This window comes from Saccopteryx leptura, chromosome 4, assembly GCF_036850995.1.
Source record: "Saccopteryx leptura isolate mSacLep1 chromosome 4, mSacLep1_pri_phased_curated, whole genome shotgun sequence".
NCBI lineage: Eukaryota > Metazoa > Chordata > Mammalia > Chiroptera > Emballonuridae > Saccopteryx > Saccopteryx leptura.
In genome coordinates this window covers 132,215,497-132,239,321 of record NC_089506.1, presented here as the reverse complement: position 1 = coordinate 132,239,321, position 23,825 = coordinate 132,215,497, and the positions used below count along the sequence as shown (strand labels likewise).

Below are 23,825 nucleotides of genomic sequence, written 5' to 3'. Positions count from 1 at the left end.
AATGTATAATACACATGAACAAGGCTGCCCCTTAGAGTCAGCCAGCTGGAAGGGATAACCATACCAACTGCATTCAATATTCACATACAAGAAGAGAGAAAATAGTACCCTTAAGAAGCATTCCTAGAACAAGGAAAACAAGTGGCCTGAAAGACAGTACCACCAAGCCCATCTTATTCATAAACACCCCACAAAAATTTCAAAGTCAGACAGCACTACCTAAGACACAGAGAAAATGGGCAGGTAGAGAAATGTGACCCAAATAAATCATCAAGAGAAATCCCTACAAAAAGAACTAAATTAAATGGAAGTAACCAAACTACCAGATGCAGAGTATGAAACAATGATTTTTAGGATGCTCAAGGATCTTAGAGTAACAATGGATGGACATAATGAGCACCTAAATAAAGAGATAGCAAGCATCAAGAAGGACACTGAAATCATAAAGAACAACCAGACAGAAATGACAAACACAATATCAGAAATAAAGACTATACTAGAAGGAATTAAAAGCAGGCTGGATGAAGCAAAGGATCAAATCAGCAACTTAAGAGGACAAGATAAGCGAAACCACGGAAGCAGAAAAGCAAAAAGAAAAGAGTCTCAAAAAGACTGAGGAAACTCTAAGAGAACTCTGTGACAACATGAAGAGAAACAACATCTGCATCATAGGGACTCCTGAAGAAGAAGAGAAATAACAAGGGATAGAGAACCTGTTTGAAGAAATCATAGCTGGAAATTTCCCTAAATTGATGAAGGAAAAAGTCACACAAGTTCAAGAAATAGAGTCCCACTAAAGAGGAACCCAAGGAGGCCTACACCAAAACACATCATAATTAAAGTGCCAAAGTTAAGAGACAAAGGAAGAATACTAAAAGCTGCAAGAAAAAAGCATTTGACTACCTACAGAGGAGCCCCCATTAGGATGACATCTGACTTCTCAACAAAAACACTTGAGGCCAGAAGGGAATGGCAAGAAATATCCAAAGTGGTGCAAAACAAGAACCTACAACCAAGACTTCCTTATCCAGCAAGTGTATCCATTTAAAATTGAAGGAGAATTAAAAAGCTTCCCAGACAAACAAAACAAAACAAAACAAAAAAACAACACACTCAAGGAATTCATTACAACCAAACCAGAACAGCAATAAATGTTAAGAGGCCTGCTGTAAAAAGAGCAAAGGAAAAAAAAGAAACCAAGAAAATGAGGATTATAGATTTAAAGAATAAAATGTCAATAAATAAGTACATATCAATAATAGCCTTGAACACTGAAGAAGCCACACTGAGACTAGTAGGAAAAGCGGAAATGCAGAGGGAGCTGCCCAGCTCCCGGGCACGAACAGCAGCCCAGAGGGACTCACGTGGTGGGAAGTGAGTGTAGCAGAGAGGGGAAGAGTCCTGAGTCCCAGGAACAAAGCCCCAGCCTGCAGCCCGAGAGTCTAGAAGAAGCGTATGGACAGTATTTAGCTACAAAACAAGTCAGGATACTGTTTGTGAGAAAGAGAGAGATTTTTCAGATCCACGATTCTTCTTAAAGGAACCACGCAGAAAACCTCTTCTACAACCACTCACCCCGGACTCTGGAAGATTGGGAGAGTTGAGAGGACCAGAGTATAAGGAAGAGAGTGTAATCTAGGAGGCACAAGAGGAAACAAAGTTGACAGCCAACCTAACACCTGGGCTGAGTCACCCCCCAAATCTAAAGTGAGTATTTCCCCTGAAAACAGCACTACCAGCAAAGGGAAGCAGGACACCAGTCAAACAAGCTCTCCCGTGGCACTCAGAGAAGAGTCGCTTAGAAGGAGGGAGCCTTCAGGAATACAGTATTGAGTGCTTAGGTCTGAGCTACAGTGCCCCTACACACACTGCTGAGGACTCGCCATAGGGCGGTCAGCGGCCGGAACCTGGAAGCGTGGTCCCGTGGGTGCAGGCGGAAGTCGGGCTGGGCAAGACTAAAGTCCGAAAACAACTCAGTCTCACCCGGTGGGGGCGGAAGGGAAGTACAAAAGTGGTCCAACCAGGATGCGGGCCAGGTGAGGGAGAGTGGTCCTGCCTGCAATCCCGCCCGCAGGGGAAAGGCAAAAGCCAGGAACTGCAGAGACACGTGGCAAAGCATGGGCACACAGCCCCATGGAGCAGGGACTCGTGGCCTGAGCGTGAGTGCAGCTTTGCCCGTGAGGGCAGGGCAAAAGCCGAGGAACAGGCAGATACCCGCAACTGATGATAGGTTCGCAGCCCCGCCTGTGGTGCCAAGTCATACGGCCCCAGTGCGGTGTGCAGCACCACCCAAAGGGCAAGGCAAAGGCCGAGGCAGGCTGAGGCTTGTAAACCCAGGTACATGAAAACATCCCTGCCTGTGGAGGAGAGGCAGAAACCACAGTGACTGCAGAAGTGGGCCAGCACTGGCAACACCCATACCTGAATGCCTGAGGCAGTGGCAGAAGGAGTGGTGGGCCTGCACACAGACCACACCTAGGGAACACAGAGGCCATACCATTGGATTCCAGTGCCACACCCTTCTTATACACAGACAAAATGGGAAGGCAGAGAAATGCAACTCAAATGAATCAAGAGAAATCCCCAGAAAAGGACTTGAATGAGTCAGATATAATCAAATTACCAGATGCAGAGTTAAAAATAATGATTGTTAGGATGCTCAAAGATCTTAGAAAAACAATAGATGGACATAACAAACACTTAAATAAAGAGATAGCAGGTATAAAAAAAGACATTGAAATAATAAAGAAGAATCAGTCAGAAATGACAAATACAATATCAGAAATGAAGACCACAATGGAAGAAATTAAAAGCAGGATGGATGAAGCTGAGGACCAAATCAGCAAGTTAGAGGACAAGATAAAGGAAGGCATGGAAGCAGAGCAGCAAAAATAAAAGAGACTCAAAAAGTCTGAGGAAACCCTTGAGAGCTCTGTGACAAGATGAAGAGAAATAACATCAGCATCATAGAGGTTCTTCAAGAAGAAGAGAAAGAACAAGGGATAGAATCTTTGTTCAATCAAATCATAGCTGAAAACTTCCCTAAATTGATGCACGTAAAGTCAAACAAATTCAAGAAGCACAGAGAATTCCATTAAAAAGAAATCCACACCAAAAATACCAAAGCTGAGAGATAAAGAGGAAATATTAAAAGCTGCTACAGAAAAATGGCTATAACCTACAAAGAGCCCCATAAGGATGACATCTGACTTCTCAACAGAAACACTTGGGGCCAGAAGGGAAAGGCAAGAAATATTCAAAGTAATGCAGAATAAGAGCCTACAACCAAGACTACTATATACAGCAAGGCTATTGTTTAAAATTGAAGGAGAAATTAAAAGTTTCCCAGACAAAAAAAACTCAAGGACTTCATTACAACCAAACCAATGCTACAAGAAATGTTAAGGGGCCTGTTGTAAACAGAATAAAGAGGAAAAGAATATAGTAAAAGAAGAATATAGCTTTAAAGAAAAAAGTGGCAATAAACAACTACATATCAATAATAACCTTAAATGTAAATGGACAAAAGACATAGGGTAGGTGTGTGGATAAGAAAACAGGACCAATACATATGCTGTCTACAGGAGACACACCTCAAAACAAAAGATGCATATAGACTAAAGGTAAAAGGATGGAAAAAAAATATTTCATACAAAAGGAAATAATAAAAAAAAGCTGGGGTAGCAATACTTATACCTGACAAAATGGTCTTTAAAACAACAGCTATAGTAAGAGATAAAGAAGGCCACTATATAATGATAAATGGAGCAATCCAACAGGGAGATATAACCATTATAAATATCTACACATCTAATATAGGACTACCTAAAGTAGACTTTGATGGATATAAAGGGCGAGATCAACAGCAATACTATAATAGTAGGGGATTTCAATACCCTACGAACATCACTAGATAGATCCTCAAGAAAGAAAATTGACAAAGAAACAGCAGACTTAAGGACACACTAGATCAACTGGATTTAATAGATATTTTCAGAGCCTTTCACCCTAAAGTAGCAGAATATATAGTGTGTCTGTAAAGTCATGGTGCACATTTGATTAGTCACAGGAAAGCAAAAAAGGATGATAGAAAAGTGAAATCTGCAACAAAAATAAGAAAACCCTCCCAGTTTCTGTAGGATGATGTGGCAGCATCTGCGCATGCGCAGATGATGAAGCAACACCGTGTATACAGTGGAGCAGACCACGGCCATGCCAGTCAAGATGTGAACAGTACAGAGGAAAGTTCAGTGTGTTCTGTGGCTTGCTAAATTCAAATCCCTGACCAAAGTGCAAAGTAAATATCGGAGCATTTATAATGAAGCGCCATTACATAGGAATAACATTACTGGGTGGGATAAGCAGTTGAAGGAAACCAGCAGTTTGGTGGAGAAACCCCATTCTGGTAGGCCATCAGTCAGTGACGAGTTTGTAGACACTATACGGAATAGCTAACTAAGGAGCCCTAAAAAAATCTGTGCGTGAGCTCACTTTGAACTGCACTAAATAGGTATGAAACTGGGACAGTTTTTCTTTTATTTGGTGCAGATTTCACATTTCTATTGTCTTTTGTTGCTTTCCTGTAACCGGTCATAAGTGCACCATGACTTTACAGACACACTGTACATTCTTTTCATGTGCTCATGATACATTCTCTAGGATAGACCACATGTTAGGGCACAAAAGTGGTCTCAACAAATTTAAAAAGATTAAAATCATATCAAGCATTTTCTCTGATCACAAAGGCATGAAATAGAAATCAACCACAACAGAAAAACTGAAAAATACTCACACACTTGGAAACTAAATAGCATGTTATAAAAAATGAATGGGTTAACAATGAGATCAAAGAATAAATGAAAAAATTCCTAAAAATGAATGATAATGAGCATACAACAACTCAAAATTTATGGGAAACAGCAAAAGCAGTACTGAGAACTGAGAGGGAAGTTCTTAGCATTACAGGCATACCGTAAGAAGCTAGAAAAAGCTCAAATAAACAAATTAACCCTGCATCTAAAAGAACTAGAAAAAGAACAGCAAGTAAAGCCCAGTGGAAGTAGAAGGAAGGAAATAATAAAGATCAGAGCAGAAATAAATGACATAGAGGCTAAAGAAACAATACAGAGGAACAATGAAACCAGGAGCCAATTCTTTGAAAGGGTAAACAAAATCGATGAACCTTTAACAAGATTCACCAAGAAAAGAAGAGAGAAGACTCAAAAAATAAAATTAGAAATGAGAGGGGTGAAATAAAAACAGACACAACAGAATATAAAGGATTGTAAAAAAAATACTATGAAGAATTATATGCCAAAAAATTAGACAACCTAGATGAAATGGACAAATTCCTTGAAACATATAATCTTTCAAAACTCAATCAGGAAGAATCAGAAAACCTAAACAGACTGATTACAACAAATGAGATTGAAACAGTTGTCAAAAAACTTCCAACAAACAAAAGCCCTGGGCCAGATGGCTTCACAAGTGAATTCTACCAGATATTCAAAGAAGAACTAACTCCTATCCTTCTCAAGCTACAGGTATTTCGAAAAACTCAAGAGGAGGGAAGACTGCCAAGCTCCTTTTATGAACTGAGCATAATTATGATTCCAAAACTAGGCAAAGACAACACAAAGAAAGAAAATTATAGGCCAATATCCCTGCTGAATTTAGATGCTAAAATTCTCATAAAATATTAGTAAACCAGATCCAGCAATATATAAAAAAATCATACACCCTGATTAAGTGGCATTTATTCTGCAGAGGCAAGGCTGGTACAATATTCGCAAATCAATCAATGTGATTCATCACATAAACAAAAGGAAGGAGAAAAATCAAATAATTTCAATAGCTGCAGAAATAGCATTTGATAAAATCCACAACCCATTTATGATCAAAACTCTCAGCAATGTGGGAATACAGGGAACATACCTCAACATGATAAAGGCCATCTATGACACACCCGCAGCCAACATCATACTCAATGGTCAAAAATTAAAAGCAATCCCCTTAAGATCAAGGACAAGGCAGAGGTGCCCCTTTCACCACTCTTATTCAACATAGTCCTGGAACTCCTAGCCACAGCAATCAGACAAGAAGAAATAAAAGGCATCCAAATTGGAAAAGAAGAAGTAAAACTATCATTATTTGCAGATGATATGGTATTGTATATAGAAAACCCTAAAGTCTCAATCAAAAAACTACTAGACCTGATAAATGAATTCAGCAATGTGGCAGGATATAAAATTAATACTCAGAAATCAGAGGCATTTTTATATATGTACAGGTCCTGTTTTCTTATCCATGCAGCTGCCCTATGTCTTTTAATTGGGTCATTTAATCCATTTATATTTAAGGTTATTATTGATATGTAGTTGTTTATTGCCATTTTATTCTTTAAAGCTGTATTCCTTTTCTTCTATATTCTTTTCCCACTTTGATCTGTTTACAACAGGCCTCTTAACATTTCCTGCAGCATTGGTTTGGTTATAATGAATTCCTTGAGATTTTTTTTTTTTTAATCTGGGAAGCTTTTTATTTCTCCTTCAATTTTAAATGATAGCCTAGCTGGATAAAGTAGTCTTGGTTGTAGGTTCTTGTTCTGCATTACTTTGAATATTTCTTGCCATTCCCTTCTGGCCTCAAATGTTTCTGTTGAGAAGTCTGATGTCATCCTTATGGGGGCTCCTTTGTAGGTGATAGCCTTTTTTTCTGTAGCAGCTTTTAATATTTTCTCTTTATCGCTTAGCTTTGGTATTTTAATTATGATGTGTCTTGGTGTAGGTTTCTTTGGGTTTCTCTTTAATGGAGTTCTCTGTGCTTCTTAACGGGTGAGAGTTTCTCCTTCATTAATTTAGGGAAGTTTTTAGCTATGATTGATTGAACAAAGTCTCTATTCCTTGTTCTTTCTCTTCTTCTTCAGGAACCCCTATGATGCGAATGTTATTTTTCATGATGTCACAGATCTCTCTAAGAGTTTCTTAAGACTTTTGAGTCTCTTCTCTTTTTTCTTCTCTGCTTTCATGCCTTCATTCCACTTGTCCTCCAACTCGCTGATTCGATCCTCAGCTCCATCCATCCTGTTTTTAATTCCTTCCATTGTGGTCTTCATTTCTGATATTGTATTTGCCATCTCCAACTGATTCTTTTTTAATATTTCAATACCCTTTTTTATACTTGCTATTTCTTTATTTAGGTGTTTGTAATGACCATCCATTGTTGTTCTAAGATCCCTAAGCATCCTTACAATCATAATTTTGAACTCCGCATCCGCAAGTTTGGTTATTTTCGTATCACTCAGTTCATTTCCTGGAGGTTTCTCTTGTGGTTTCATTTGGATTGCACTTCTCTGTCTTCTCATTATGTCTGTGTGTTTGGGTGTTTTGTTTGTAGAGCTGGTTGAGTCTAGCCTTGGTGTTGTCTGCTTCCAGTTTTCAATTGTGTTATTTCTAGGTCTTCTTGGGTTGGCATCAGCTATTATTTGTAATCCATTTTCAGATTTGGGCCGCTTTGAAGTCTTGATTTGTTTGTTTTCTTAACAGGTGATAGTCTTGTTTACTGATCTCAGCAGGGGGCTTATTTGAAGCTGTATCCAGGAATGTGGTTGGCGTAACCTGAAACTCTGAAGGCCTCTTCTGCCAGTTTGTCTCTCTGGGGGCAGGGTGTTTTCTCAGCTTCAGTAGGTGGAGGTATATCTCAGATCTCCATGGAGACCTGAGTTACTGCCCCTCCTCCTCACTTCTTGTTTTCAGCTGTGTCTTGTTGAGCTGATTGCAGCTGGAGAGATTTCTGGAGATCTGTGACCTGGAAGCACTTTATTCTTTTGTTTTGTGGAAGAATCATCCCCTCCTCCAGCTATGGCTGCCTCCAGCACTAGATGAGTCAGCTTCTCAGGTCATCCCCTGCATTCCTCTGCCCCTCACTGTCTATCTCTCTCTCTCTCCCCTTTCTTTTTGGAAGGCAAGCCAGCCCTTTCAACATACATTATTCCCTGAATTCCAGGCAAGTGGCTGTGAGCAGTATTTTCTACTCTTTTCCTTGGAATCAGAGCCCTTTTGGGTTCTCAGCCTCATACCCCCACCCTGTTCCTGTAAGCAGGGGAGATTCAGGCTCTCCCTACCACATTTGTTGTGGCTTCTGTTCTTGTAGTCCAGAGTTGGTTTTTCACGCTGATTGTTCCTATTAGTTTGTAATCCAGTTCAGTGGTGTGAGCTGGAAGTCTGTGCATCTGCCTACTCTGCTGCCATCTTCAGGTTTCCAGAGGCATTTTTATACACCAACAATAAACTGTCAGAAAGAGAAATTAAGAAAACAGTTCCCTTTATTATTGCAACCAAAAAAATAAAGTACTTAGGAGTAAATTTAACCAAGGAGATTAAAGATTTGTACTCGAAAAATTATAAAACATTGATAAAAGAAATCAGGGAAGATACAAACAAGTGGTAGCATATACCATGTTCATGGATAGGAAGAATAAACATCATTAAAATGTCTATGTTACCCAAAGTGATTTATAAATTCAATGCAATACTAATTAAAATACCAATGGCATACTTCAAAGATATAGAACACATATTCCAAAAATTTATATGGAACCAAAAAAAACACAAATAGCCTCAGCAATCTTGAAAAGGAAGAATAAAGTTGGAGGTATCACACTTCCTGATATCAAGTTATAAAACAAGGCCATTGTACTCAAAACAGCTTGGTACTGGCATAAAAACAGGCATATAAATCAATGGAACAGAACAGAGAACCCAGAAATAAACCCACACCTTTATGGACAACTGATATTTGATAAAGGAGGTAAGAGCATACAATGGAGTAACGATAGCCTCTTCAACAAATGGTGTTGGGAAAATTGGACAGCTACCTCCAAAAACAAATGAAACTAGACCATCAGCTTACACCATTCACAAAAATAAAATGTATAAAAGACATAAATGTAAGCCGTGAAACCATAAGCATCCTAGAAGAAAACATAGGCAGTAAGCTCTCCAACATCTCTCGCAGCAATATATTTGCTGATTTATCTCCACAGGCAAGTGAAATAAAAGACAGGATAAACAGATGGGACTATAGGCCCTGGCCAGTTGGCTCAGTGGTAGAGCGTCGGCCTGCTGTGCTGGAGTCCTGGGTTCGATTCCCGGCCAGGGCACACAGGAAAAGCGCCCATCTGCTTCTCCACCCCTCCCCCTCTCCTTCCTCTCTGTCTCTCTCTTCCCTTCCCGCAGCCAAGGCTCCATGGGAGCAAAGTTGGCCCGGGCACTGAGGATGGCTCTGTGGCCTCTGCCTCAGGTGCTAGAATGGCTCTGGTTGCAACAGAGCGACACCCCAGATGGGCAGAGCATCGCCCCCTGGTGGGCGTGCCGGGTTGATCCCGGTCGGGCGCATGCAGGAGTCTGTCTGACTGCCTCCTCATTTCCAACTCCAGAAAAATACAAACCCCCCTCCAAAAAAACAAATGGGAATATCTCAAACGAAAAAGCTTTTGCACATGTAAAGACAATATGAACAGAAAAAAAAGACAAATCATACAATGGAAGAATATATTCAACAATACGTCTGAAAAAGAATTAATAACCAAAATTTATTAACAACTTGTAAAACTGAACACCAGGAGGATAAACAATTAAAAAAATTTGCCCAATTAAAAAATGGGCAAAAGAACTGAATAGACACTTCTCCAAAGAGGACATACAGATGGCCAACAGGCATATGAAAAAATGGTCAACATCACTAATCATTAGAGAAATGCAAATTAAAACCAGAATGAGATATCACCTCACACCAGTCAGAATGGCGCTCATTAACAAAACAACACCTAATAAGTGCTGGCGAGGATGTGGAGAAAGGGAACCCTCCTGCACTGCTGGTGGGAATGCAGAGTGGTGCAGCCACTGTGGAGAACAGTATGGAGATTCCTCAAAAACTTAAAAATCGAACTGCTTTTTGACCCAGCCATCCAACTTTTAGGAATATATCCCAAGACCACCATAGCAGTGTTTCAAAAGGAGAAATGCACCCCTATGTTTATAGCAGTATTGTTTACAATAGCCAAGATCTGGAAACAGCCCAAGTGTTCGTCAGTGGATGAGTGGATTACAAATCTATGGTACATATATACAATGGAATACTATGGGGCCATTAAAAAGAAGGAAATCTTACCTTTTGCGACAACATGGATGGACCTGGAAATTATTATGTTAAGCCAGGCAGAAAGAGAAAAATATCATATGACCTCACTCATTTGAGGAATCCAATGAACAATGTGAACCGAGGAACGGAATTGAGACCGAGGTGGGATCAAGGGAACCAGACAAAGGAAGGACAGAGGGAAAGGGGATGATAGGATGGGATAAATCTGAAGGGAAGGGAGGAGGGTGCTATGGGGAGGGGGGCAAGGGAGATGCTGAGGGAAATACGGGGTAGGGGAATGCATTTGGGGCGACACTAGAATCTATGTAAATACAATAAATTAAAATCAATTAAAAAACAAATAAATAAATAATAAAGGCAATCCTGACCAGGCGTTGGCACAGTGGATAGAGCATCAGACTGGTACACAGAGGACCCAGGTTCGAAACCTCGAGGTTGCCAGCTTGAGCCATTTGACTGCAAGCTTACCGGGTCTGAGAGCAGAGTCACTGGTTTGAGCGTGGGATCATAGACATGACCCCATGGTTGCTGGCTTGAGCCCAGAAATCGCTGGCTTGAAGCCCAAGGTTGGTGTATTGAGCAAGGGGTCACTCGCTCTGCTGTAGCCTCCCCTCCCCCCAGTCAAGGCACATACAAGAAAGCAATCAATGAACAACTAAGCAGCTCCAATAAAGAATTGATGCTTCTAATATTTCTCCCTTCCTGTCTGTCATCCCTGTCTGCTCCTCTCTTTGTCTCTGTAAAATAATAATAATATATAAAAGCAAAAACAAGAATTTCTTATTATGGAAAGTTTCGGCTTTAAACTAAAATAGAGTGATCTAAAGAACCACCATGATTCACTACTCAGACTTAACAGGGTCAACAGGTTGATAATATTTATTCATTCATTTCACAGTAACTCCTTTCCACCACCCTTTCCATGGAGTATTTTAAAGTGAAACCCAGAAATTATGTCAATTATTAATACCATGTGTATTTCTAATAGCAGTTCTCAAATGTGAGCCAGAAACCTTTGAGAGTTTCCAACACTGTCAGGATATCAGCCAGGTCAACACTATTTTTTATTATAATAATAGTAGCATTTTGCTTGTCTTTTTCACTTTCATTCTCTTATGAAAACACAGTGGAGTTTTTCAACACACACTGAATGCTACAGCAGATCTGAGAGTCCAGCTATCTCCAACTAAACCAGATTTGAGAGAGTTGCCAATTTTTTTACAATCTGTTTACAAAGTGTTAAACAATGTCACTGTTCTCTATTTTTTGTCTGGAAAAATAAAGTTATTTTTTTTACATAAAAAAAGAAAAATGCTCAATATCACTAATCTCCAGAGAAGTGCAAATTAAAAGCACAAGGAGATATTACCTCACATCTATCAGAAGGGCTATCACCAATGAATCAACACACAAGTGCTGATGAGGATGTTGAGAAAAGAGAAACCTCGTGCACTGTTGGCTGACTGGTACAGCCATTGTAGAAAGCACTATATCGTTACCTGAAAATTTTTATTAAAATAATAATAGCCTTAAATGTAAATGGATTAAATGCCCTAATCAAAAGACACAGGGTAGCTTCATAGATAAGAAAACAGGACCCATATATATGCTGTCTAAAAGAGATCCACCTCAAAACAAAAGATACACATATACTGAAAGTAAAGGGATGGAAAAAAGTATTTCATGGAAGTGGAAATGAAAAAGAAGTTGGGATACTAATACTTATATCTGACAAAATAGACTTCAAAACATAGGCTATAGTAAGGCATAAAGAAGGTCACTACATAATGATAAAGGGAGCAATTCAACAGCAGGAATAACCATTGTAAATATTTATGCACCTAATACAGGAGCACCTAAATATATATAGCAGATTTTGATGGATATAAAAGGAGAGATCAACAGCAATACTAGTAAGGGATTTTAGTACCCCACAAACATCAATGGATAGATCCTCCAGACTGTAAACTAACAAAGAAACAGAGGTCTTAAATGACATACTAAATCAACTAGATTTAATTGATATCTTCAGAACCTTTCACCCTGAAGAGCAGAATATACATTCTTTTCAAGTGCTCCTGGTACATTCTCTAGGATAGACCACATGTTAGGACACAAAACAAGTCTCAATAAATTTAAGAAGATTGAAATCATATCAAGCATCTTCTCTGATCAAAATATTATAGAATGAAACTAGAAATCAACTACATTATAAAAACTGAGAAACATTCAAACACTTGGAGGCTAAATAGCATGTTATTAAATAATAAATGGGTTAACAACGAGATCAAGGAAGAAATAAAAAATTTCCTTGAAACAAATAAAAATGAACATACAACAATTCAAAATTTATGAAACACAGCAAAAGCAGTCCTGAGAGGGAAGTTCATAGCATAAAAGGCATACCTTAAAGAAGCAAGAAAAAGTTCAAATAAAACAACTTAGCTCTGCATCTAAAAGAACTAGAAAAAGAACAACAAATAAAGCCCAGTGGAAGTAGAAGAAAGGAAATAATAAAAAATCAGAGTGGAAATAAATGACATAGAGGCTAAAAAGCAATACAAAAAATTAATGAAACCAAGAGCTGGTTTTTTGAAAAGGTAAACAAGAATGATGAACCTTTAACCAAACTCATAAAAAAAAACAAAAAAAGACTCAAATACATAAAATCAGAAATGAAAGTAGAGAAGTAACAACTGACACCACAGAAATACAAGAGATTGTAAAAAAAATGTTATGAAGATCTATATGCCAAACAATTGGACAACCTAGGCAAAATGGATAAATTCCTAAGACATACAATCTTCCAAAACTCAATCTGGAAGAATCAGAAAACCGAAACAGACTGATTACAACAAGTGAAATTGAAACAGTTATCAAAAAACTCCCAGCAAACAAATGTCTTGGATCGGATGGCTTCACAAGGGAATTTGACCAAAATTCAAAGAACTAACTCCTATCCTTCTCAAGCTATTTCAAAAAATTCAAGAGGATGGAAGACTTCCAAGCCCCTTTTATGAAGCAAGCATTATCCTCATTCCAAACCAGGGAAAGATATGACAAAGAAGGAAATAATAGGCCAATATCTCCAAGGAACATAGATGCTAAAATTTTCAACATATATTAGCAAACCAGATCCAGCAATACATTTAAAAAGCAATCCATCATAATCGAATGGAATTTATTCCAAGGAGGCAAGGTTGGTACAATATTTGCAAATCTATCAACGTGATTCATCACATAAACAAAAGGAAGGATAAAAACCACATGATAATATCAATAGGTGCAGAAAAAACATCTGATAAAATCCAGCATCCATTTATGATCAAAACTCAGCAAAGTGGAAATACAGAAATCATACCTCAACATAATAAAGGCCATCTATGACAAACTCAGAGCCAACATCATACTCAATAGGCAAAAATTAAAAGCAAGCCCCTTAAGGTCAGAAACAAGGCAGGGGTGTCCATTTTCACCATTCTTATTCAACAGAGTTCTGGAAGTCCTAGCCACAGCAATCAGACAAAAAGAAGAAATAAAAGGCATCCAAATTGGAAAAGAAGAAGTAAAGCTATCATTATTTGCTGATGACATGATACTGTACATAGAAAATCCCATTGGCAAGGTGGCAGGATATAAAATTAATATTCAGAAATTAGTGGCATTTTTATACACCAACAATAAACTGTATGAAAGAGAAATTAAGGAAACAATCCCCTTCATTATTGCAACCAAAAAAATAAAGTACTTAGGAGTAAATTTAACAAAGGAAATTAAAGACTTGTATTCAGAAAATTATGACATTGGTAGAAGAAATCAAGGAAGATATAAATAAGTGGAAGCATATTCCGTGTTCATGGATAGGAAGAATAAACATCATTAAAATGTCTATATTACCCAAAGTGATTTATAAATTCAATGCAATACTAATTAAAATACCACTGACATACTTCAAAGACATAGAGCAAATATTCCAAAAATTTATATGGAACCAAAAAAGAACACGAATAGCCTCAGCAATCTTGAAAAGGAAGAATAAAGTGGGAGGTATCACACTTCCTGATATCAAGTTATACTACAAAGCCATTGTACTCAAAACAGCTTGGTACTGGCATAAGAACAGGCATATAGATCAATGGAACAGAACTGAGAACCCAGAAATAAACCCACACCTTTATGGACAACTGATATTTGACAAAGGAGGTAAGAGCATACAATGGAGTAAAGAGAGTCTCTTTAATAAATGTTGTTGGGAAAATTGGACAGGTACATGCACAAATATCAAACGAGACCACCAACTTACACCATTCACAAAAATAAACTCAAAATGTATAAAAGACTTAAATGTAAGTTGTGAAACCCTAAACATCTTGGAAGAAAACATAGGCAGTAAATTCTCCAGTATCTCTCAGCAATATTTTTGCTGATTTATCTCCACGGGCAAGTGAAATAAAGGACAGGATGAACAAATCAGACTATATCAAAATATATAAAAAGATTTTGCACAGAAAAAGCCACCATGAACAAAATAAAAAGACAACTCACACAATGGGAGAACATATTCACCAATACGTCTGATAAAGAGTTAATAACCGAAATTTATAAAGAACTTCTAAAACTCAACACCAGGAAGGTAAACAATCCAATTAAAAAATGGGCAAAAGAACTGAATAGACACTTCTCCAAAGAGGACACACAGATGCGAACCCTCCTGCACTGCTGAAGGGAATGCAGACTGGTGCAGTCACTGTAGAGAACTCTATGGGGTTTCCTCAAAAAATTAGAAATGGGCCCTGGCCGATTGGCTCAGTGGTGGAGCATTGGCCTGGCGTGCGGAAGTCCCGGGTTCGATTCCCGGCCAGGGCACACAGGAGAGGCGGCCATCTGCTTCTCCACCCCTCCCCCTCTCCTTCCTCTCTGTCTCTCTCTTCCCCTCCCGCAGCCGAAGCTCCATTGGAGCAAAAGATGGCCCGGGCGCTGGGGATGGCTCCTTGGCCTCTGCCCCAGGCACTAGAGTGGCTCTGGTCATGACAGAGAGAAGCCCCGGATGGGCAGAGCATCGCCCACTGGTGGGCGTGCCGGGTGGATCCCGGTTGGGCGCAAGCGGGAGTCTGTCTGACTGCCTCCCCGTTTCAAGCTTCAGAAAAATCCAAAAAAAAAAATAAATTAGAAATGGAACTGCCTTTTGACCCAGCTATCCCACTTTTAGGAATATATTCTAAAAAAACCAAATCACTGATTCAGAGGAAGAAATGCACCCCCATGTTTATTGCAGCATTGTTTACAATAGCCAAGATCTGGAAACAGTCCAAGTGTCCGTTAGTGGACAAGTGGATTAAAAATCTTTGGCATATATACACAATGGAATACTATGCGGCCGTGAAAAAGAAGGAAATCTTACCTTTTTCAATGGCATGGATGAACCTGGTGATTATTATGCTAAGTGAAATAAGCAGGCAAAGAAGGACAAATATCACATGATCTCACTTATATGCTGAATCTAATGAACAAAGTGAACTGAGGAACGGAATAGAGACAGAGGCAGGGTCACATGGAGCAGAGAGAACAGCTGTCAGAGGGAAGGGGGATGAGGGGATGGGATCAGAGAAGGTGAAGGGATTAGTAAAACTATATATACATAACACACAGATACAGATAGCAGGACAGCAAATCCCAGAAGGAAGGGTGGAGGGGGGGAGGAATAAAAGGAATGTAATAGGGGACACAGGGATGGGAGGTGAGGGTTTTATATTGAGTGGGACACTTGAATCCATGTAAACACAATAAATTAAAATCAATAAAAATTTTAAAAAAGGAAGAAAATGAAAAATTAAAAGTCCCTTAATTTTTCCCTGAATAGTTTATAAATGACCAGAAAGGTGCCAATGAACGTGGTTATTTTCCTTCCATCTGTTCACTCCATCCACTCTTTCTTTCAAGTGCTCACTGTGTCGGTGCTCGCTCATTGTGCACCAGCTCACGTGCTCACTCATTTCCAGGATGCCAAGAGGAAACCATATAATTAGTTCCTTCCTTCTGGAAGCTCACCATCTGGTAGTGAGAGATGCTTCCAGCAATAATTCCCACACCCATGGTAAAGGTTCACTCAGGAGGGTGAATTCCATCACAGGGTGTCCACAGTGGGAGAGGGGTGGGCCTCGAGGGCCCTAACACAGATGTTCTGCAGACGCTACCTGTGTAAGCATCTCTTCCCTTCCCCTTCCCCCAGGGTACAAAATTCAAAAAAACACATTACCACTAGTGCTGACTCATAAAGTTCCAATTATTTAGTCATAGAACTAGGCTTCCAAGCTCATGTTTTAAAATAAAATTTCTTAAAACCAAACAAGAGAACTGCTAGTAAGGAATTAACAGTGGGATATTTTCAGTCCAGTTTTGGGGGAAAGAAGCTGGGAAAAAAAGAAGATTTTAGTTATGCCATGGAAGGGGAGAGAATAGTATTGTTGGTACCACGACTCGGAATTCTCCTATGAGTGAGTTCATTAAGTATCTATTACCTGGAAGGGTTGATAAGAAGTCTGAGCCACCTGACCAGGCAGTGGCGCAGTGGATAGAGCGTTGTACTGGGATGCGAAGACCCAGGTTCGAAAATCTGAGGTCACCAGCTTGAGCATGGGACCATAGACCTGACCCCATGGTTGCTGGCTCTAGCCCGAAGGTTGCTGGCTTCAGCATAAGTCACTGGCTTGAGCAAGGGGTCACTTACTCTCCTGTAGCTCAAGGCACATATGAGAAAGCAATCAATGAACAACTAAGGAGCTGCAACAAAGAATTGATGCTTCTCATCTCTCTCCCTTTCTCCTTCCTGTCTTTCCCTATCTGTCCCTTCTCAGTCTCTGTCACAAAAAAAAAAAAAAAAAAAAAAAAAGAAAAGAAGTTTAAGCCTGTGGAAGATAATAAATTTACATTAATTACATCTGCATTTGAAGTTCGATTTGGTTCTTTGAAAAAGTTCTTCTCTTCTATTAACTTGTAAGATTAAAACCCAGATTCCTCAGTATGATCTCTCTGAATATTAATATAGAGAATAAGGGAAGAGACCAAAACCTAGATGAATAATTTTTGTAAGAATGATAATACTTACACAATGTATGACTATCATAATGAGAACCATCCTATAATCCACTCATAAAAGTTAATTTTATTATTTTATACTTAATACTTGTTCATAGACAAAAATATTGTACAGGCTAAAGGCCAAAGAACCAGGTATTGTTCTCAAAAGGAAGTAACAAATGGACTGCAGCTTTATTTGTTCTTCCATAGTAAAGGCTAATCACTTCAGTTGGATTAATCCACCACATTTTTAAACAATTATGTGTGGGTTGAATCTAGATCTTAGCTAAGAAATTTACTAATGTAAAATCTAAACAGACTTCTGTAAAAACACTAAAAATATTGTCATTTACTTCATCCACTAGTAACTTAAATCAAAGCAGAATATAATAGTTAAAACAAATAATTAGCTTTGACAAAGGAAGAATCAAGGAAACCACAAATCATTCGTTAGCTGCTGGTCTCTGCTAAAATATTAGTTTACTGCCATGTATTGGAAAAATTAGTTTGGAATCACCAGGCTGAACGCTTAAATAAACAGCAAGTAAAAATGCCACCAAACTGTAAAGTGTGGATATCTGGGTCAGGCAGTAAAGGGTCAAGTGTGACAATGTTTAGAAAATGGTTAAAAATGGACTGTAAAACATTTACTCGACACACAATTTATCTGGTGAATCAGAGATGTTCTCTAAATGTTGTAAGCCAAACTCTTTGATACCTCTACCATTAGCCAAAAGGTTCAGAAGTATTTTCTCTCTATTAATGTATTTTTTTAAATGAAAATTATAAAAAGTGTTCTCTCCTAAAGTGGATTTTTATTTCAGTCCTACATTATTTACTGAACAGATACATTCCTAAATAGAAGGGTATTGATCCATTTTATCTTGTTAAATACATAATTTAACATTAATTAGAGAGATTTTAAGCTGCACTTTGAAGGCCTTTTTAAAACCAAGATTTTTTTTTTTTTTTTCTGAAGCTGGAAACGGGGAGAGACAGACAGACTCCCGCATGCGCCCAACCGGGATCCACCCCGCACGCCCACCAGGGGCGACGCTCTGCCCACCAGGGGGCGATGCTCTGCCCCTCCGGGGCCTCACTCTGCCACCACCAGAGCCACTCTAGCGCCTGGGGCAGAGGCCAAGCAGCCATCCCCAGCGCCCGGACCATCTTTGCTCCAATGGAGCCTTGGCTGCTGCGGGAGGGGAAGAGAGAGACAGAGAGGAAGGAGGCGGGGGTGGGGGTGGGGGTGGAGAAGCAAATGGGCGCTTCTCCTATGTGCCCTGGCCGGGAATGGAACCTGGGTCCCCCGCACGCCAGGCCGACGCTCTACCGCTGAGCCAACCGGCCAGGGCCTAAAACCAAGATTTTTAAATTGAAAATTACCTGGTTTGGACTCTTGGCCTTTTTGGGCATTGTTGAATATTATTTATTTTGGATTGCCTCAAGCTATTTTTGGCCCAAAGGGGTGTACAAATAACACATTAATGAAAAGTGCAGAAAATAATTACCCTAATCATGTCAATTTATTAAGCTATTTTCACAACACTTTCTATCAAACACACAGTCTTTGTAGTCTGGGCTAATTAGAAGTTTAAAAAGTAGCAGGTACTTATTTTTTTCTTCATGGAGGGAAAAATAAGTTCGCTTGGTAAGTCAAGCACTTGATTAGTGTAAGTAGTTACAGAAAACTGGTTCTGTATTATCTGAAAGGATCAGAAAGTTCTTTTGTTTGAACAACGGGGATACCGGGTAGGGTCTCTTGTTTGAGTATCGGGCTTGCATTGGGTTTCTCTTCTCGAAGGGAACATTAGAGAGAGGGTCCCCAACCACTGGCCCACTGTTAAAAAGTCTGACTGCAATAAGGCAATTTTAATAAAAGGAGAGCAGATGATTTTCAGTTTTCCCAAATAGCTTTTTCTCAGGGGATACTGTAGAGAAGGGATACTGAGGTCCTGAAAGAAATTAAATGGTGCCTTTCTGCAGAGTAAGAGAGCCTGAGCCTCCGCCAGAAGGCGAGGACGCCTCCCGCACAGCAGCCTTTGTTACTCAGGGCTGCGGGGTCGCCCGTGCTCGTCCCACAGCCTACTCTACCGTCCCCTCCCCCAGCGACACCCCGAGTGGACCGCGGGAACCCCTCCGCCCCAGCCTTGCCCTGGGTACCTGCTACTCTAGCTTCGAGGCTCACACTCGCTCTATCATCCCCGGCGCGAGGAAGGGAGGCGGGCTGGGAAGGTTGGATCTCTGGTCCCCTCCATGATTCTCGCAGACATTTTGTCTTGTATGGAAACGTCCGCTCGTCCCCCTTAAAGACACAGCTCTCCGTTTCCGCGTCTGGGGGGAATGGGAGAGAGGGCGGGGGACGGCACCTTGTGAACTGTAGTTGAAGGGACTGGGCAGTCACTCCTAAACCATCTAGGTCCACGAGTGATAGATTCATGTTTGCCAAGGTTTAGAAATTAAACAATTGTTTAGTGATTTTCTAAAAATGTAAGTTCTGTTCTGTATCTTTACATTAACCTTCCAAGACCTGGATTCCTGTCTTGAGTCTCTGAATGCAGTTTTATCCTTTCAGGTTCAAGGTGCAGGATGGTACAAGTTGTTAGAACAAATCCCGCGAACCAAGCTCTGGACAGATAAAGGGAGCTAGGGCTCACTGGTGTTCACTAAAACTTAGTAACACTAGCAAGGTGTTAGCAGTCAGCTTTTGATAATTGTTTTCAGTTATTACAGCAAGGATTCATTTTTCAAGGAAATTCCCTCCACTGCTGGCAGGTTTGGCTGTTCTCTACTAGTCTCCTTTATTCTAGCTCCAAGGTGAAAGATCCACTTTTTGGGACATGCTCACTGCGTGCTGGCACCAACTGTGAGGGAAGAGTAGTCTGATTTGTAGTATTTGCTATTCTTGATGTAAGTACTCCTCCCACCGTGGCTGATTTCAAGCAGCTGACAGTTTAACAAGTGTCTTGCCAAGTTTTTGGAAATGTGACAATCAGCTTTTACAAACCACTATCAGGTGCTGCTCTTAAAATAGCTCACATTCTGCATACCTCAATTCTGCTCACGTTCTATTGGCCAAAGTAAGTCACATGACAAAACCTGCTGGCAATGGGGCCTGGAAGTATACTCCTCTAGTAAGGAAGCCTTGTAAATCATACATATGACAATGTGCAGAGATTTGCATAATCCTTTTAAAAGAGAACAGGAAATACCGGTTACAGTTACACTATCCAATTTACATGTTTTGGTTAGGAGAATTTTTTTTAACCTCATCCTTCCTAGAAAATAGAGTTTCGAAGTCCGTTAATGGAGTTTAACCTTACCATTCTGAGAATGGTTTTAGATGAAGAAACTGGTTGGATGTCTTCAAAGGGATAATTTGTAACACGCGGGTTAACTATTAGGTTAATATTTTCCTTCTCATCCAAGGGACCAATTATAGCTGTGGACCTCCGCTTGAAGAAAAGCAGCTAATATAAATGAATCAGGTTAAAGCCATCTTATTCATGGTTTAATTCATAAACAACTGTTTGAAGTTTACTATATCTGGTAATTCTTTCAACAAGAGACTTATTACTTGAGTACCTTAAAAATCCATTTGGCTTTAAACTGACCATTTAATGAGATACATAACATTTTTATTAGTTAATAAAAATAGTGTTTAGTAAGTGCTGGTTATGGGCAAAGCATTATCCTAAACCAGAATAAGAATCTGGAGATTCAAGAGATCATTCCTGACCTCACAAAGATTACACTTCAGTGAGACAGTAAAACAAATGCAACTCCAAGAAGTGAAAAATGATGTAACAGACAACAATGAAGTGCCACACCATATTGAGAACAGCTTACGTATTCTTGAAATTGGCAGCATTTAACTAAGATCTAAAAAGGGGTAGGATTTGGACTCCTGGAATTATATGTTTACTAATCCAAACAGGGTATGTTTTTAATTTATTTTTAAAATCCACAGTAAAGGAGGCTGTTCTGTGCTTGATTCAATGCTTTCTTATAACCCCAAGACTGCTTTCTTGTTATTTTAAATTAAGTTTTAAACAAAATTGTAAAATACCAAATATCTAATAACTCTTTTTCCTTGCCCAACATTTTTGTTCAATTTTCAGCAAGAAAAATACTATTCAGTTTTTGTTTTAGTAGTGGCAGTTCCCTTTTCATCATGCTTTTAACCATAAAGGAATAACATTTAATTTTCATAAGAAGAACTCATTTCTGTCCCATGCCCTGGAAGTTGGCAAAGCATTAGGACATACATTTTATTGTGCAAAATATTTACTCTCCAGATTCTTGCCAAAAATTATAGCCTTGAAATCTGCTATCTAATTCTTACAAAACAACCCCAAAACCCAGTTTGAGAAAATTATTTAAGGAAACTACCTCAAAAACATGAAATTACAGAGTTGTTTACTTGGACCACACTCTTTTGTTATGTCCTAAATGTTGCACTCGCCGGGTAAAACAAACACTGGAGACGTTTGGAGAGTTTCAGACAAAGTTTTATGGCCAAGAGAAAAAGAAAACAAAGCAAAACAAAACAAACCTGCGCAGGGGTGAACTCAAGTGGTAGTCACAAGAGTCACACCGAGCGCCTACAGTCTAGGGGTTTTTATAGCATAGCAAGCAAGCAGTTCATACAGAAGCGAATTTGGCGTTTAGCAATTGGCTCCCCCAAATTAAATTCTAGTCACATGCCTTAGTAACCAGTCATACAGTTGAAAGCCCCAGCTGGAAATATCCCTATCTATCCCCTAGGATGTGGTTACATTTACTATCTTAGGAGTTCTTGCGACTTCCTTATCTCAAGGACTCCTCAGCTCCTAGCCATCTTGGGAGTCTAACGACTTCTCTATCTCAAGGACTCTTCAGCTCCTAGCCATCCTGGGAGTCTGGGCTCATCTGTTTACTGGACTAGTTCCTTTGAAGTTATTTCTAAAGCCCATTAATGTATTTTATGGCTTTTATTCGAATGTCATACTATATATGCTTTTAGTCTGTAGTTTTCTTGTGATGTTTTTGTCTAGTTTGGGGGTCAGAGTAATACTGGCTTCATAAAATGACTTGACAAGTATTCTTTCCTCTACTGTTTTTGGGAAGAGTTTGTGAAAATTGGTATTAATTCTTCCTTAAATGTTTAGTACAATAGAATTTAACAATGAAGCCACCCTGTTCTAGGCTTTTCTTTATGAGTAGTTTTTTTTTAAATTACTAATTCTTTAATAAAGATTAATGAATAAATCTCTTTATTTGTGATAGTTCTGTTAAAATTGCCTATTCCTTCTTGACTCTAAACCTGACTTTAGGTTTGGTAGTTTGTAGCTTTCCAGAAATTTGTTCATTTCATCCAAGTTATCTAATGTATAATATTAATAAACCATTGTGCAAGCATTCCTTTATAATCTTTTTTATTTCTGTAAGGTTGGTAGTAATATCTCCACTTTTATTTCTGTTTTATTATTTTTTAAATTTTATTGTTTCTTAACAAATTTCAATATTGGTTTTTATTTTTAAAAATTTATTGGGTTTTCATAGCTGGATCATCGGGCTGCTAATTCAGGAAGGAGAGACTAGGTGAGAGGCTCCAGGAAAATGGACTCTCCCATAGTGGGAGCCTGCAAAAGCCCCGACTACCAACAAGACTGAGGCCTAATATATGACTCATAAACTGCAAATCTCTACCTCAGTGTGCCACAGGGGCAGAGACTAGGGTACAGAGTAACCGACCAGGAAGAGGGAGAAGAAGGAAAAAGGAAGAAGATAACTGTTAGATTCAGGGAGTACTGGAGCTGCCAAAGAGTGTAACTATTGCAGGAACAGTAAGTGCTGATATGGCTCCTGTGAGGCTGGGAACAAAGAAGGTCAGAGACCCTTATCAGAAGTTTAGGTTTGAAATTCGCCACTAAGCTAAAACCGGCCCCTGTTGCTATGCCGGCCCCTGTTGCTATGCTGCGTGTGACCTCCCTAGCCAATAGCTAAACTGCCACATCTGCTTCTGTCTATGCTTGCTCACTTAGGATATATAAGGGCCTGGCTGTAAGCTCCAGGCGCGGCTCCCATTTGCAGCTCCTTGTGGGCAAGGTGTCTCCGGACATCTCGGGAGTTCGCCCCTGCGCAGGTTAAACTGGCCAATAAAGTAACATCTTAACTCCTGAAAGTCTCCAACATTTGTTCTCGTACCCGGTGGATGCTACATTTTGGGGGCTCGTCTGGGATTCTCCCTTGGCGGAGTTTTGGGTTGGAGACTGGAAGGACAGCTCGAGCTGAGTAAGTATTCACGGAGGATCCTCATTTGGTTTGGTTTTGGGCTCCGGAGCATATAAACCTGAGGTAGTAGGTGGGACGCTGCTGGTAACCTACCCAGGGCTTTCAGAAGCGGGACGCCGCTCTCTGAAATTTGGATATTTGGATTTGTTAACTTTGGAGTGACCGGTCACATTAGAATCCGTTTTGCGCTGCGCTGCGCTGCATTTTGTCTGAGCTCAAATGACTGAGTTGAGTGTGAGAGAGACAAGTGTGTTCCTTGTGTTAATAGTGTGTGTTGCCTGTATCCTACCCTTTCTCATTATTCCTGATTC

General features: G+C 39.6%; 1 protein-coding gene and 1 non-coding gene across 13 annotated transcripts in view; one reads left to right on the top strand and one right to left on the bottom strand.

Annotated features, from left to right (window-relative positions):
- The window catches only part of ZBED3 (zinc finger BED-type containing 3), a 43,930-nt gene extending 24,395 nt beyond the window's left edge, over positions 1 to 19,535 (bottom strand). For 9 of the 12 annotated variants that reach the window (XR_010751118.1, XR_010751119.1, XM_066381721.1 and 6 more), the window contains exon 1: positions 19,402 to 19,535. The gene's annotated coding sequence lies outside the window, so the exon portion shown is untranslated. The remainder of the gene's footprint in view (positions 1 to 19,401) is intronic. The other 3 variants (XM_066381722.1, XM_066381723.1, XM_066381729.1) reach the window with 1 other exon arrangement.
- Positions 9,085 to 9,160, top strand: TRNAS-GCU (transfer RNA serine (anticodon GCU)). Its single transcript has one exon. It is a non-coding gene; the product is annotated as a tRNA-Ser (tRNA).
- Positions 19,536 to 23,825: the final 4,290 nt, after the last annotated feature.